Source organism: Anolis carolinensis, chromosome 6 (genome assembly GCF_035594765.1).
Source record: "Anolis carolinensis isolate JA03-04 chromosome 6, rAnoCar3.1.pri, whole genome shotgun sequence".
In the NCBI taxonomy this organism is placed as follows: Eukaryota; Metazoa; Chordata; class Lepidosauria; order Squamata; family Dactyloidae; genus Anolis; species Anolis carolinensis.
Genome location: NC_085846.1, coordinates 99,169,517 through 99,183,126, shown reverse-complemented (window position 1 = coordinate 99,183,126; position 13,610 = coordinate 99,169,517). Strand labels below are relative to the sequence as shown.

The 13,610-nt window shown below is 38.7% G+C and overlaps 1 protein-coding gene across 14 annotated transcripts in view; it reads right to left on the bottom strand.

The window, feature by feature from the left end:
* kiaa1217 (KIAA1217 ortholog) overlaps window positions 1–13,610 on the bottom strand; it is a 387,178-nt gene that overhangs the window by 192,437 nt on the left and 181,131 nt on the right. The window contains exon 1 of one of the 14 annotated variants that reach the window (XM_008112416.3): window positions 6,208–6,896. The exons of 11 other annotated variants lie outside the window; for them this stretch is intronic. The gene's annotated coding sequence lies outside the window, so the exon portion shown is untranslated. Of the gene's footprint in view, window positions 1–3,832; window positions 5,587–6,207; window positions 6,897–13,610 lie in introns of those variants that run through there. 2 more of the 14 variants (XM_008112419.3, XM_008112417.3) reach the window with 2 other exon arrangements.

The window sequence follows — 13,610 nt, the reverse complement described above, 5'->3', positions numbered from 1 at the left end:
GATCTCCTTGAGCAATTGCATATAGCTACAAAGACAGGTATCCCAGGCAACTGGAAATCTTCAAAGCGCCCGTTTACATAAGCAATAGGCTTTTAATAATCTGGGAGACTATGCGTATGGACCAACCAACATGATGTTGTAGTTTGAGTACTGGAGTCAGGAGCCAGGGAAACCAGAGTTTGAACCCTTGCTTAGCTATGGAAAGCCACTGGATGATCTTAGACAAGTTATACTGTATTAGCCTCAGAAAAAATAATGGCAATTCCAAGAAAGTTGTGTGATACGGTCAATGTGTGTCATCATAAGTTGGAAAACACTTGAAGACACGCAACAACAAAGGAATATGGAGAAACATATTTAGCAAATGAAGCACAACATTCTAATTTCCAAGAGGTATTATGCCATAGTTTCTATTTACTACCAGTATCAAGTATGTAAAACTTTATTTTTCTGACCAATCTCCCTCCCTCAGCCCTCCTACTTCCTTCTGACACACATACACACATATCTCTATGAGGACATGTAACATTTCCCACCTTCCATAAGACAGTAAACCTCTTCTTAGCCTTCTTATCCTAGGTAATCTTAGGCTCAAGATTCATGATATAGTAAGGCCTAGATGGAAATACGAATTTTCAGAAGTTGTGGGACTACAACTCTTAGCATTCCTCACCACTTCCCACTCGACAGCTGCATGATTCATATTCTTGTTTTAAGCAACATAATAGAATAATTCCTTTATTTCTTTATAGCGTTTTCTGGGGCTGAGAATGTGTGACTTGCCCAAGGTCACCCAGTGATTTCCCATGTCCAAGTGGGGAATTAACCCCTTGTCTCCAGAGTCAGAGACCAAAACTGAAATCACTACATCATGCAGGCTCTGTGAATAGTTATACGTGCAAAGAATGCACTTTATCTACTGCAGGGATGTGATCCCTCCTCAAAGCTATAAGCAGCTGAGCCTGGGATCTACTACATGGATTGCATGAATTAAATTATTGTTTCTTCATAAACCCATAGCCTTAGGCATGAATAAATAAGAGACATAATGGTAGTGATATGATTCAGAAGTGTGGTTTCTAAAAATGCTCAAGAACAAGTATCAGCTTGGCCATCACATTTCCAAGCAGCTGCCCACTAAGAGTCATACAAAAAGTGGAGTTCTATGTTGGACATAAAAAGATTTTGATAATATATTCTATATCAAATGTGATGAGACCAACAACCAGATCAGTATGTGGGTGTGTGATTAAGGAGTATTTCTTGATAATTATGGTGTATTTAAAGCACTGTGATTTCTCTTCCTCCATATGAGAACTCACCCAATATGTTGAACTTGCCAGCTGGCTCAGAAACAGACCACATTAGCAACATCTACTGTCCTTGGCTCTTCTCTTGGACCTGAATCCCCTTTTCCCTTCAGTGAACATGCCCAGATTAGCTTTTGGCTGTAACTCCCTATTTTTTATCCCGAACCTGTTAAAGAACATGTCTTAGCTGACGGTTCAAGAAAAACCCATTCCACAAAAGTAGTTGTTGACATGGGAAGTGACAAGAAGAATACTCAGTCAGCCAATCCAGTTATAAAGTAAAGTGTGGAAATATACCTGGGGTATAACCTCTGCAGAAATAAGACAGTGATAACAGAATACTGAAAAACAATCTAATATTTGCATTCAGAAAGCAATTCCCATACAGCACCAAACAAAAATGTGCTCCCAAGTTTGTCAATAAAGAACTTTGGAGATAGCTTCTTATTCAGGGCAAGGCTCTGTAATGCGAGGCTTGGGAAATAGGACACCCTAGTCTTTGTCAATGAAGATCGCATGAAGCGTATGCTGTCCTTCAAACACTGAAATGATGGTAGTCTTGGCACCAAGAGCACTGGGAAATATTTTTGAGGTATATTCCCATAGGGATATGTGTAGGTTCGCACAGTTAAAGCAATGGCATTCCCTGTAGTAAGCTATGGATGCGAGAGCTGGACCATATGGAAGGTTGAGAGAAGGAAGATAGATGCTTTTGAACTGTGGTGTTGGAGGAAAATTCTGAGAGTGCCTTGGATCAGTCCATACTCCAGGAAATAATGCCTGGCTGCTCACTGGAGGGAAGGATATTAGAGGTAAAGGTGAAGTCCTTTGGCCACAAAATGAGAAGACAGGAAAGCTTAGAGAAGAGAATGATGCTGGTAAAATGGAAGGAAAAAGGAGGAGGGGCCGACCAAGGGCAGGATGGATGGATGGTATCCTTGAAGTGACTGGCTTGACCTTGAAGGAGCTGTGGTGGCGACGGCCGACAGGAAGCCCTGACATGGGCTCATCCATAAGGACACGAAGAGTCAGAAGCGACTGTACAAATAAACAACAATATCCCTATACATTAGGTACTTTGAGTATCTGCATCTTCCAAGGTTGCTTCTGAGAATTCAGCAATGTCCAAGGCCCAAATGAGCCATGGAATATGTAGTATTTAGGTGTGCTGGGGAAACTACATTTCCCTGGAGTCCTCACATCTATTTATTGTAGAATTCAAGGTGGGAGAGAGAAACCACTATTGTTTTAATTCTGAGCTGGGAAATAATGTCTGCAAGACATGCTGCTTATTTCATCATGCAACTGATTAAGATTTTGTTCTGTACTGCAGCTGAAGAAGTTTTACTCCATACTAGATCACTGCAAACATGTGACATCAGTAACAACATATCATCTCAGCTGAGCCTCTTCAACAAAACTTCAGCTTGAACAAAGAATGGGATCTGCAGCAGGGTTGAAGATTGCATGTAACAGGGTCATTTCTCAGTGGTCCTCCCCACTTGAGTTTAAAGAGAGAGGAAATAAATGGACTTCAATCTGCAAGACTGTGAAGAGAGTACTCCTGGAACATGAGTCAAACCCTGCTGGAGTGGTCTCCTTCCCCAATTGTTTCTGATTGTTCTGCTTTAGTGCCACCAATGTCCCTAGTCACTCTTGGAGAAATGAAAAGAATTGCAACGTATGTCTGTGGATAAAATATATGACTGGATATCTTTGGTGGGTTGTTGTGAGTGAACCTCCCTTGCTTAGTTTCCAGTATACCTCACAACCACTGAGGATGCCTGCCATAGATGTGGGCAAAATGTCAGGAGAGAATGCTTCTGGAACATGGCATACAGCCTGGAAAACTCACAACAATCCAGTAATTCCAGCCATGAAAGCCTTTGACAACATATATTTGTGGCATTACAAAGATTCTTCAAGACCTTGCAATGTGTCAGGCATACATATTTGGCTCCTACAACAACCCAAGTATTTCTACCACACCTCCCATTCAGTAGTTAAATATTGATTCAGGACACACAAGATTTATTCTTGCTGCAATCAATTGCCATTTTCTACATATGGATACCAACTATAAATTTATGCACACAATATTAACACTGACTCACTTTTTTCTCCGTCACCCCTTCCACTTCATCAACCATAATCAGCATAATGAATGCAAATCCGCTAGTTTATTTGACACATTGTTCAATGTGACATATTTTAATATTAAACACAGAAGGCATGCATCCTTTCTCTAACCGAGAACAACAAAATCCTGTTTTAGAATTAAGTCCATAAATTCCCATTAACAACAAATACTAGCAACTTGTCCAGGAATGTGGAGTAAAATAGATTTTCAATACAATAAGCCAAAAAACAAAATCATTTAAAATATCATTCCATTTGTTTCTATTTATTTTGTTAGTATTGTAGACCACTGAATGTGTTCCCACTTATCTTATAAAGAAATAGAAAGTGATGAGAGCTCTTTATGTCTCAGATAATCTCCAGGCATTGTCTCCTGCACTTACTTTTCACAGGTGTCTTTCAATTGATGCAGCGACCTTTCATGCTTCCAATAACTAGTTGCTGTTGCTGTGTCCCTTCCAGTCATTTACGACTAATGGCAACCTGGGACCCTAATGACTCAAACCTCACCTTTGCCTCTCTAAACCACCTCCTGTTTGCATTGTAAGAGCTAAGGCAGACTTTGTTCGCTGTATCCCAGATGCCAAAATTAGAAATCCTTCTTTTGCCTATAAAAGGAACTTGTTGATGCATGGGAAACGGTTACTATCATTCCTTCCCTCCCAAACTTTTCCAACTGAAGTCCAAGCAGGAAATTGTATACTATGAAAAGCTGTGCTTCACAAAACTATTTCATATTAAAGTAACAACTTTGTTTTAGAGACCACTGAACTTGCACATAATAGTTTCTTTTTAACATCAACATGCTTGAGATACTAAAAGAGAAAGCAAATACTCTTAACAGGAAAAGTTCTCCTGTCATTTCTAATTTCTCCTCTATTCCTGTACTTGTTCAAAGCATGTGTCAGATAGTAAGTGTCCTTCTTTCTTAACACTATCCTTCAATATTAGCTGATCATTCAAAACAGGAGCGAGGATGAGGGAGCAGGGGAAGAGAATGACGAATAAAAGAATGAAAGAGAGAAGAGTGAACACATGCATTTCGAAGAAGCCCAGATTATTAATTCAGCTCTTACTCTCAAGGAATACAATGCAATGTAAATTTCAACCACACCATTGTATTACAAACAAGGAAAGGCAAAAAGGAAACTTCTATTTACCTAATTCCAGGATACCGGGGGCAAAGCAGGAGGCAAGCTAAAGAATGTTTTGCATAGCTACCAAAATCTTTGGCGCAAAAACAAATTATTTTCAAATCCAGGCAGGTAAAGAAGGGCTTTCTGTGCCTCTACCGCAACTCCTCCAGCCCTCTTTTTGAAGGAAACATCCTGAAGTGCCTAAAAGTCACGTCCAGCCTGTGATTCTTTGAACGGCTACATGTTCCATTCGCTGTCTTAACATGCTTTCCCAAGCATGACATCACCAATCTCCATGGTTATTTTAACCCCACCTGCCTACACCGTGGGGCAACCTGTCCGCTTTAGACAGCACAATATATGTTAAGCATTTGCTCTGAGTAAATGTTTAACAGTCTGTCTCTAGGCAGGCTGAACCACCTCAAGTTAAACTCACCCTTAAAAACAGAACACACCATTTATTTGCTTTCAAAGGCAAGCTAGCTTAGGAATTGAGCTATATTTTATTTTTTGAGGCTGAGCAACATATTGCAACTACCTTTTTCTGCTCTAGGGCATCTGCATTGCAGAACTAATGCAGTTTGACATCACTTAAACTATCATGGCTCATCATTACCTTCTCTACCACAATGTGTGCTGTTACCTACCTCACCAAACTACAAATCCCTAGTTTCCATAGCACTGAGTCATGGCAGTTTAAAGTGATGGCAAACGGCATTATTCTACAGTGTAGATCAGGCATGGGCAAACTTCGTCCCTCCGGGTGTATTGGACTCCAGCCGGTAGGCTGTTAGGAATTGTGGGAGTTGAAGTCCAAACACCCAGAGGGACGAAGTTTGCCCATGCCTATTGTAGTTGCTGCTTTCGAGTAGAAAAGGAAGAAGTTACATAAATTTCACAAACATGAATCCCAACTTTGTAATGCTGAAGAATCAGCTCTTTGGAAATTTTAATATTTCAGCTTCAGGTGGTTCGTTGTTTTCTTTCGTAAGGATTTCTTTGTCTCTCTGTCTCTCTCTCTTTGTTTTTAAAAAATGAACCCATAATCCCTTTTGAGTAACACTACCTGTAAAACTGGTTTCTCCTGAAAGCTTTCCCCTCATTTTAGCTGGAAGGAATTTAGCTCTTTTTAACAGCTTCTCACTGCAAGGATTTTTTTCATCACACAATGCTTCTTCCTTGTCTTGAATATTTTTCCTTCTGCCTTTATCCCTCTGCTAACTGCTATGGCTATGAAAGAACAAATAATAAGGTGACAGATCCAGAACCTTATAAAATAATGCATTAGCATTACAGTTTCAAAATAAAAATAGTTGCTACTATAGTCCCATTTTTAAAGCACCCCCTTTCCTCTCTTGATATTGAAAAATACCCCAAAGGGTTACTTTCAGTTGCTTTTTAGAAGCACTAGAATAACAGGAGCAACATTACACACCGAAGTAGTGATGCAACATACACACCTGTAACTATAAAAGTAAGCAAAAGTGTAATTATCCCACAAAAATCAAGGCATGATCACAAATCAAAATGCTGTTCAGCTGTGCCCTATTTTTTCAACTAAAAAGAGGAACAGATTAACAATAAAGTTCAGTGGACAGAACAGTTTAATTTGGTTGACCTACCTCAAGAGAAGTTGGCCGCACCCTGCAAAGTTTCAGGGACTTTCTTCAGGACTTTTTCCCTCTTTTTTAATGCTTCCTTTCCGTCCTTTTCCAGTAAAGAGTAGTTCTCATTTGTGCATCGGTATTATGAATGCCCAGGGCTTTCAAACATGCTGAAAGTTGAGTTTCCCCCTCTCCCAGGGGGAGAAAAAAAAGCACAAAAAATCACCTTCTGCTATTCCAGTCAGGGAACACACAACTTCTGGAGCTGTGACAATTTTCCTACTATGCCTTTTAGAAAGATCTGACAGCTCTTGCCTCAGGTTTGAGGAGGGTGGTTTTGCAATAAGAGCCACACCTGCCAGAGTCTATTGTTTGTATCATAATAGTGCCTAGAGGCTGATGTTTAGATAAGGGTTCCTCCACCGGATGCTGACTACAAATGCCTATTAGAAATGCTTTTTAGCTTTCTTGCTGAGTTAAAGCCTTGGATCTGAAGGGCAATACAGATTTGCAGTTAAACCAGAGCCCACAGGGGTGAAAACACGAAGACGTTTCTAATTGTTTTTTATTTTCAATTTACATATTCATAAAAACATTGAAACATGTATGTATGCATGAACCAATACAATACTTCCCAACATCTATACAATATATGTGTTTGGTTATGTTTTCCCCTCCTCCCACCCCTCCCAATTTAGTGACTTCCCGTCCCTTGGGTTGCAAACATTCATGTATAATTCCGTTCTTCCTATTATATTGTTTTTCTATTCTTCTGTCTGGCCTGATATTTATTATTTCTAAATTCCATACACAGACACTAAGACTTTCCAACCTCATCTTATCTCCTGTTCAGATGTCAATTCTTCGGACTACAATACATAGTTGAAAGTTCCTCCTGTTGTCATGCAAACTACAGTATTTTGGAGTGACTTTGTTATGAAAGGGCCATTAAAACCCATAAAATTTCCAAATGACCTGTTCTTACTAGAGATGAAGCTGCTAGAACCAATCTGTTTGCAGGAATCATCACAGCTGCCTCAATTTTTTAAACTCTCATTGGAGACATGGCGATAAGGGCTATCACAATATGATATCGAGATTATTACAATAAGCAACTTTATCAAAAGCCACTATATTACTGGTTCTAAGGGCTCCATTCTAAAGAACACCTTACACAAAGAAAGCCCATATGCCTACCAGCAAAAATAGAAGGAATTTCAAGAATAGATTGTGTACCAAATGTGGTCCTGCTTCTAGAAACCGGTGAATGCCCATTGAGTACTAGAGCCTGGATTCTGAAAATGAACCTATAGTTAAAAACAATGGTTTTCAAACTGGGAACAGATTTACTACATCACCTCCCTTATGAAGCCTCCAACCCCCTTTGGGCGAGGAGGATTGAACAAAAAGCAGCCTCTATTGGACTATCCGCATCCCTTCTGCTCCACTTGGGATTCAAAATGGCACAAGAATCCCTGAAGCAAAGATTACAGGATATTGCCCTGGGTGATCTTACAGCATGTTCAAATTCACCTTGCTCCCCTAGAGTCTTAAACTTACTATATAGAGAGCTATTTAAGACATGTGAATTCCTAAAAAGCCTTACAGTAATTAAATATCGCAGATTCTTTACAAAGTCAAGACTAAACTTATTTCCGTCAGAGCTGCCAAGAGACAGACTGCCCCCCACTCCCAAAGACTATGCCCCTGTGGAGGAAATGAAATAGAAACAATAGAACACATTTTATTGCAGTGCCGCTATTATACGGTGCAACATAGCCAACTTTTATACCCAATCCTGTCCCGCATGACCAACCGTCTCCCGCAGAGGATTGTTAGATACCTTTCCGAGGACAAGTGACTCTCATAGTGGCAAAATTCCTCGCAGTAGCAGCAAGGCTGAGGAAGCAACTAACCTCTGATAGGGATATCACTTCAAACCATGTACAATGAACTGGGAGATGGAATGGGAGAATTCAAAATGACTGTTCATTTTCTGATGGGTCTATGAACTGTAATAAATGATGATGTTGTTGTTTAATAGATAGAAGCAATTCAAGGACCTGGCAGCAGAGGAAGCCCCTGGATCACAGAGAGACCTGTCTTTGTGCTTACCATTTCTCAGAATCATGCCCCAAAAATGCCTTAAGTGTAAGGGATGCTGGCAAAATATGGACAGATCCTTACTGTAATTCCACCTGGCTGCTTCTCAAAGGATTCACAATAGAGAGATTATGTCCCAATAAGAGTATTTAGAAGCAGAAAGGCAGCTTCCTGGATGAGCTTCTCGGGTGCAACCCACACACAAAGGTACAAAGATGGGAGAGATAACACACCAGAATGAATCGTGAGAAATCTCGTGCCTTGTAGAATCTGATTGCAAATATTCAGTGCCATCTTCTCCTTTTAATTACTTCATATGGTTCACAATCTCGAGGTGCTGTTTTCAGGATTGAACTCATTCAGCAGACTTTAAAAAAAGCTTACCTATCTATTTCTTGTAAACCCCACTGACTGCTGGGACTATTTCACCCGAGGCTAAGGACTAAACTAGTTGTTATAAGAAAATTGTCCATGGATCTGCCCCTTCATAAGTATAATAAGGGGAGCGTGGAAATATTGCTGCCTGAAACAGTGGGCAATGTTCTCTTTTATATGCAGAATCCAACTGGACTGCCAGTTGAAACCTACTTTAACACTGCTAGAACAAAAGAAGTTTCCATATTATTAGAAATTAGTAAACCGGTTTGAAGAGCCAGTTCAATGCAAGCTATGAAGAACAATGGCTTTCTCAAAACAAGCTATGAGTAATTACCGTATATACTTGAGTATAAGCCAACCCGAATATAAGCTGAGGCACCTAATTTTACTACAAAAAAACTGGGAAAACATTGACTCCAGTATAAGCTGAGATACCAATAAAATTACATTAATTGAGGCATCAGTAGTTTAAATGTTTTTGAATCTTTACATCAAACTGTAATTTAAGATATGACTGTTCAACTCTGATTAAATAATTATTTTCATCTTCTTCAATGTAAATGTGCTTATGCATCCTTTTAATAATAATAGTGAAATAATAAATGTAATAATAATAATAATAATAATAATAAATGCAGTAAAATAAAAATGTAATAATAAATAGAGTAAAATAATAAATGTATTAATAATAACAAAAAACAGAGTAAAATAACTGTAAAAGTAACAATAATAGAGTAAAATAATAAATGTAATAATAATAATTAATAGAGTAAAATAATAAATGTAACAATACCAATAATAATAGAGAAAATAATAAATATACCATATATACTTGAGTATAAGCCAACCTGAATATAAGCCCACCAGGACCCTCACCCAAGTATAAGCCAAGAAGGTTTTTTTTTTCAGTCCTAAAAAAGGGCTGAAAAACTAGGCTTATACTCGAGTATATACAGTAATGGCTTTCTCATTCCTGAAGCATAGGAAGAACATCTGGGAGTAGATGCACCTCAGCACCTGCTGCTAGAGGTAACTACCCCACTCTGGAGAGGAATTGTATAAAAAGCAATAAAGGTGTGTTGATCAAAACTCAATATACTGTGCCATCATTCTCCACCATGGTCAACATTTTCAAGCAATTTACCACTTTGATCAACTGTTCTAGATAACCAGAAGTTGACTAGGGAGGCAGCCCATATAACAGTGTATGGGAGTACTGGAGTGCTTCCACTAAATATATGAGAGGAGGGGATTCAATATTGCTCCCCTGAACCATATTTATAAACATTAAACCTCCACATCCAGCATTATATGTGAGTGCGGTACACAGTTGCCCTTTCATATTCACTGTGGTTAGGGGCACAAGAACCTCGTGAAAGTGAAATAAATAAATTACTGGGTTTCCCCCCCCGCAAGATAACTCTTTAAGAAGGTCTAGTTCTTCCAGAACTATTCTATGGTTGACTTCTCCTGGAAACTGACCATAGAATCACACAGGCAGATCTAGATCAGGCGTGGGGAAACTATGGCTCTCCTGGTGTTTTGGACTTCAATTCCTACAATTCCTAACAGCCTACCGGCCACCCTCACACATGTACTCTTTCAGAGCCTTGAAAAGCCTCTCCCAATTGGCTGCCCCACTCACAGCCCTGCTTTCTGCTACACTACGTGCATGCAAGTGTTCATTTCGCCGAGTGTTTCTTCTAAAAAATCCACCCTGTTGATTCTGTGCCTTATTGGCCAGTCTCTCAGGTTTGATTTCCTTCTGGTTTCTTCTCTCTTTCTTTATTTCCCACAAGTTTGTGTCTTTCTGTATACTATTATGCTCCTATCCCACATGGTGCTTTAGTATTAACTCCATCAATGCGTCCAAGGATTGGATTGAAATCCACAAAAGCAAATGCTGAAATGAATGAGTCTCTAAGGTGGAGCTTAATTCCCATTCCACCAGTTTTAAAATATAACAAAAAAATTCACACACACACGTGTGTTTATATAATATGCACATGCACTTACACAGATAAATTATAGATAATATTTTTATATCTCTTAAAAGAGACTTACAATGTTTAGATTCATCTGTGGTCTGTGTAAAGAACTGAAAAGTATGCAATCTGTAATAAAAATTCATAAAATAGTTCACTTGCAATTAATGTTCATGGTTTACAAAATGTCAGGCTGAATGGTTGGCCCTCCCCCCACCCATTTTCAACTCACCAAATCTGGCCCTCTTTGCAAAATGTTTGTGGACACCCTTGAGTTAGCGCCTCCTGTACAAACTAGACTCTCAGCTTGGTACATCTAACATTTGTGCTATTTAAAATAATATGGGTCACTATTATCCACAGTTTCATGTATGTATGCAAAGTCCAGAAACAGAGTTGATCTGGAGGACTTTGCAAATTTGAACCATTAGATCTTCAAGAGCAACTCTCTAGCGTGCTTGGACTGGAAGTCAGGTACTTTAATGGCTTTCAGTCATATCCATGGTTTCATATACAGTAGAGTCTCACTTGTCCAAGCTAAACGGGCCGGCAGAAGCTTGGATAAGCGAATATGTTGGATAATAAGGAGGGATAAAGGAAAAGCCTATTAAACATCAAATTAGGTTATGATTTTACAAATTAAGCACCAAAACATCATGTTATACAACAAATTTGACAGAAAAAGTAGTTCAATACACAGTAATGTTATGTTATAATTACTGTATTTATGAATTTAGCACCAAAATATCACAATATATTGAAAACATTGACTAGAAAAATGGCTTGGATAATCCAGAGGCTTGGATAAGCGAGGCTTGGATTAGTGAGACTCTACTGTAACTATGGTTCAGTTGGGAACATCTCCCCTGTTGGTATGGGGTCTTGCTGTATTTTGCAAAAATAATGCCATTGTGCTACAAAGTAACATGTTACAGTAACACTCTTACTTATAACACTGTACTGTACTTCTAAGCTCTGACACACACACACACACACACACACACACACACATATGCATAGCCAATTAACTAGGAACTGTCTGCTACAAGTTGTTATGACAGATGAAGAATCAGATTTGACTAATTATATGACAAGTTGCCATGAAAAAATTAATCTCACACAGAACAACTATTTTTTTAAACTGTAAGTACATCTCTACTTTGATCATGAGGAGGAATAATGCAAAACAAACATGCCACGAACACAACCTAACCCATAGAGGAATTACATTGCTGTAATGTTTGCAGACTCATTATACACAGAGTTTAGGCCTGATTATGAACAAAATGTAGAATGGTGAGGGTTTTTTTTTACTCCATACATGAAGGCTCATACACAATAAGATCAGTAGGACTGACTCTTGGGAAAGCAAGCTCATTTATTAAGACTTAATAAATTAGCAAGCATGACACATTTTTTAAACAAACAGCTAATACAGTTACTGCATTCCTTCTGTAGTTTATTGGCTGCAGAAGGATCAAGTTGCAAAATGTATAGGGTGTTCGTCCCTGCAGTAGTCTGTTCAAACTTGGCTTGCAAGTATCTTCACCATTGGAACCAAATATTTACATGACTCAGGAAAGATCTAATCTCACAAGAGTCTCTTTTAAAGAAAAGCAATTTGTGCATTATCTTCACCTTCCACCCTGCATTCTCCACACAGAAACTAATGTTCATTACAAAGATAACAAGCACAATCAATAAAGCACCAAGGGAAGTGTGTAGAGACCTTGATGTTTAAGAGGCCATTAGCAGAGATTCAAAAAGTTACTGCTTTGGATTAGTGGCTCTGCTGCCTGGAGGATCTTTGGACTTGCAGTCCAAAATGTAAATTTCCTCAATTAAAGTCTTTAGTAGGAGGTAGGAATTTACAACAGTGGGTATGAAATGGGGATTTTGAGAACAGTGTAACTACTGGACACAAGCAGGACAACCATTTTTTTGTCTAGCAAATGCAGAACACCCAAGGAAACAGGTAAATGTAACATGATAACATGTCTTGGAAATCTTGTTTTCAATTTGCAGATCTCAGTTTTTCCAGATGTGTGCACACTAAGGTTTTCTCTGATATTACATATGACATCATCCTCACACAACGCTTGCACGAATAGCATCACATCAGTGTTTCCAATGGGAATCATAATATGAGAAACTGTTCTCAGAAGAGCTTTTCTCCCATGTATCGCTTTCATAGAACTTCAATTCTCAAAACTGTATCCTCTGGAATCGTGGGATTTGTAGTTTGGCAAGTTCTCTGGCTAGGAATCTAAAGTATTTTACAACACTACAAATCCTAAGAGTCTATTAAATAGAGATGTGACAGTTAAAATCTTATCTAATGGCTGTAACAATGTAGTATGAAGATAACAAAATGTCTCAACACTTGAACCTTTCACATTCACATTAAGGTTAGGCTGTCCGTCAACAGGAGTACAACCTTTTCTATGGCAGGCCTGAAATTCTGAAACACCTCAAGATTCATGTGGATTCTTATGTTTTATCCACCATCACTGCCAAATAGGCAGAGTACAGTGGGGACAGAGGCAGCTATTTTGGGTCAGTTACTCAGGTTGCCCAAATGATCATTGACATGGCTTGGCTAAGGAGAGATTATTGATAACCTTAATATATGCACTTGACAGAAGCATTCTTATCTCCCTTCCCTCTTTTCCTTCTTTTCAATATTTTTTGTTATAAAAACTACTATCTTTGTCATTAAAGAAATAGAAACAAGGTGCATTTTTGTAGAAAGAAAAAGAAAGTGGGACAGAACAACATTAGAAGGCTCACCCAAATGGTTAATTTTCCTTTTAATTTCTTCAGCCAATTTGCCCCTGCATTTTTTTTTTCTTTTTCAGATGGCAGATAAAACACCTGCTCAAATTTGGGCCAAATCCAGACCAAAATAAAATAAGCTCAGTTTTATGAGTCCTTTGAGAAAAAGACTAAAGATCA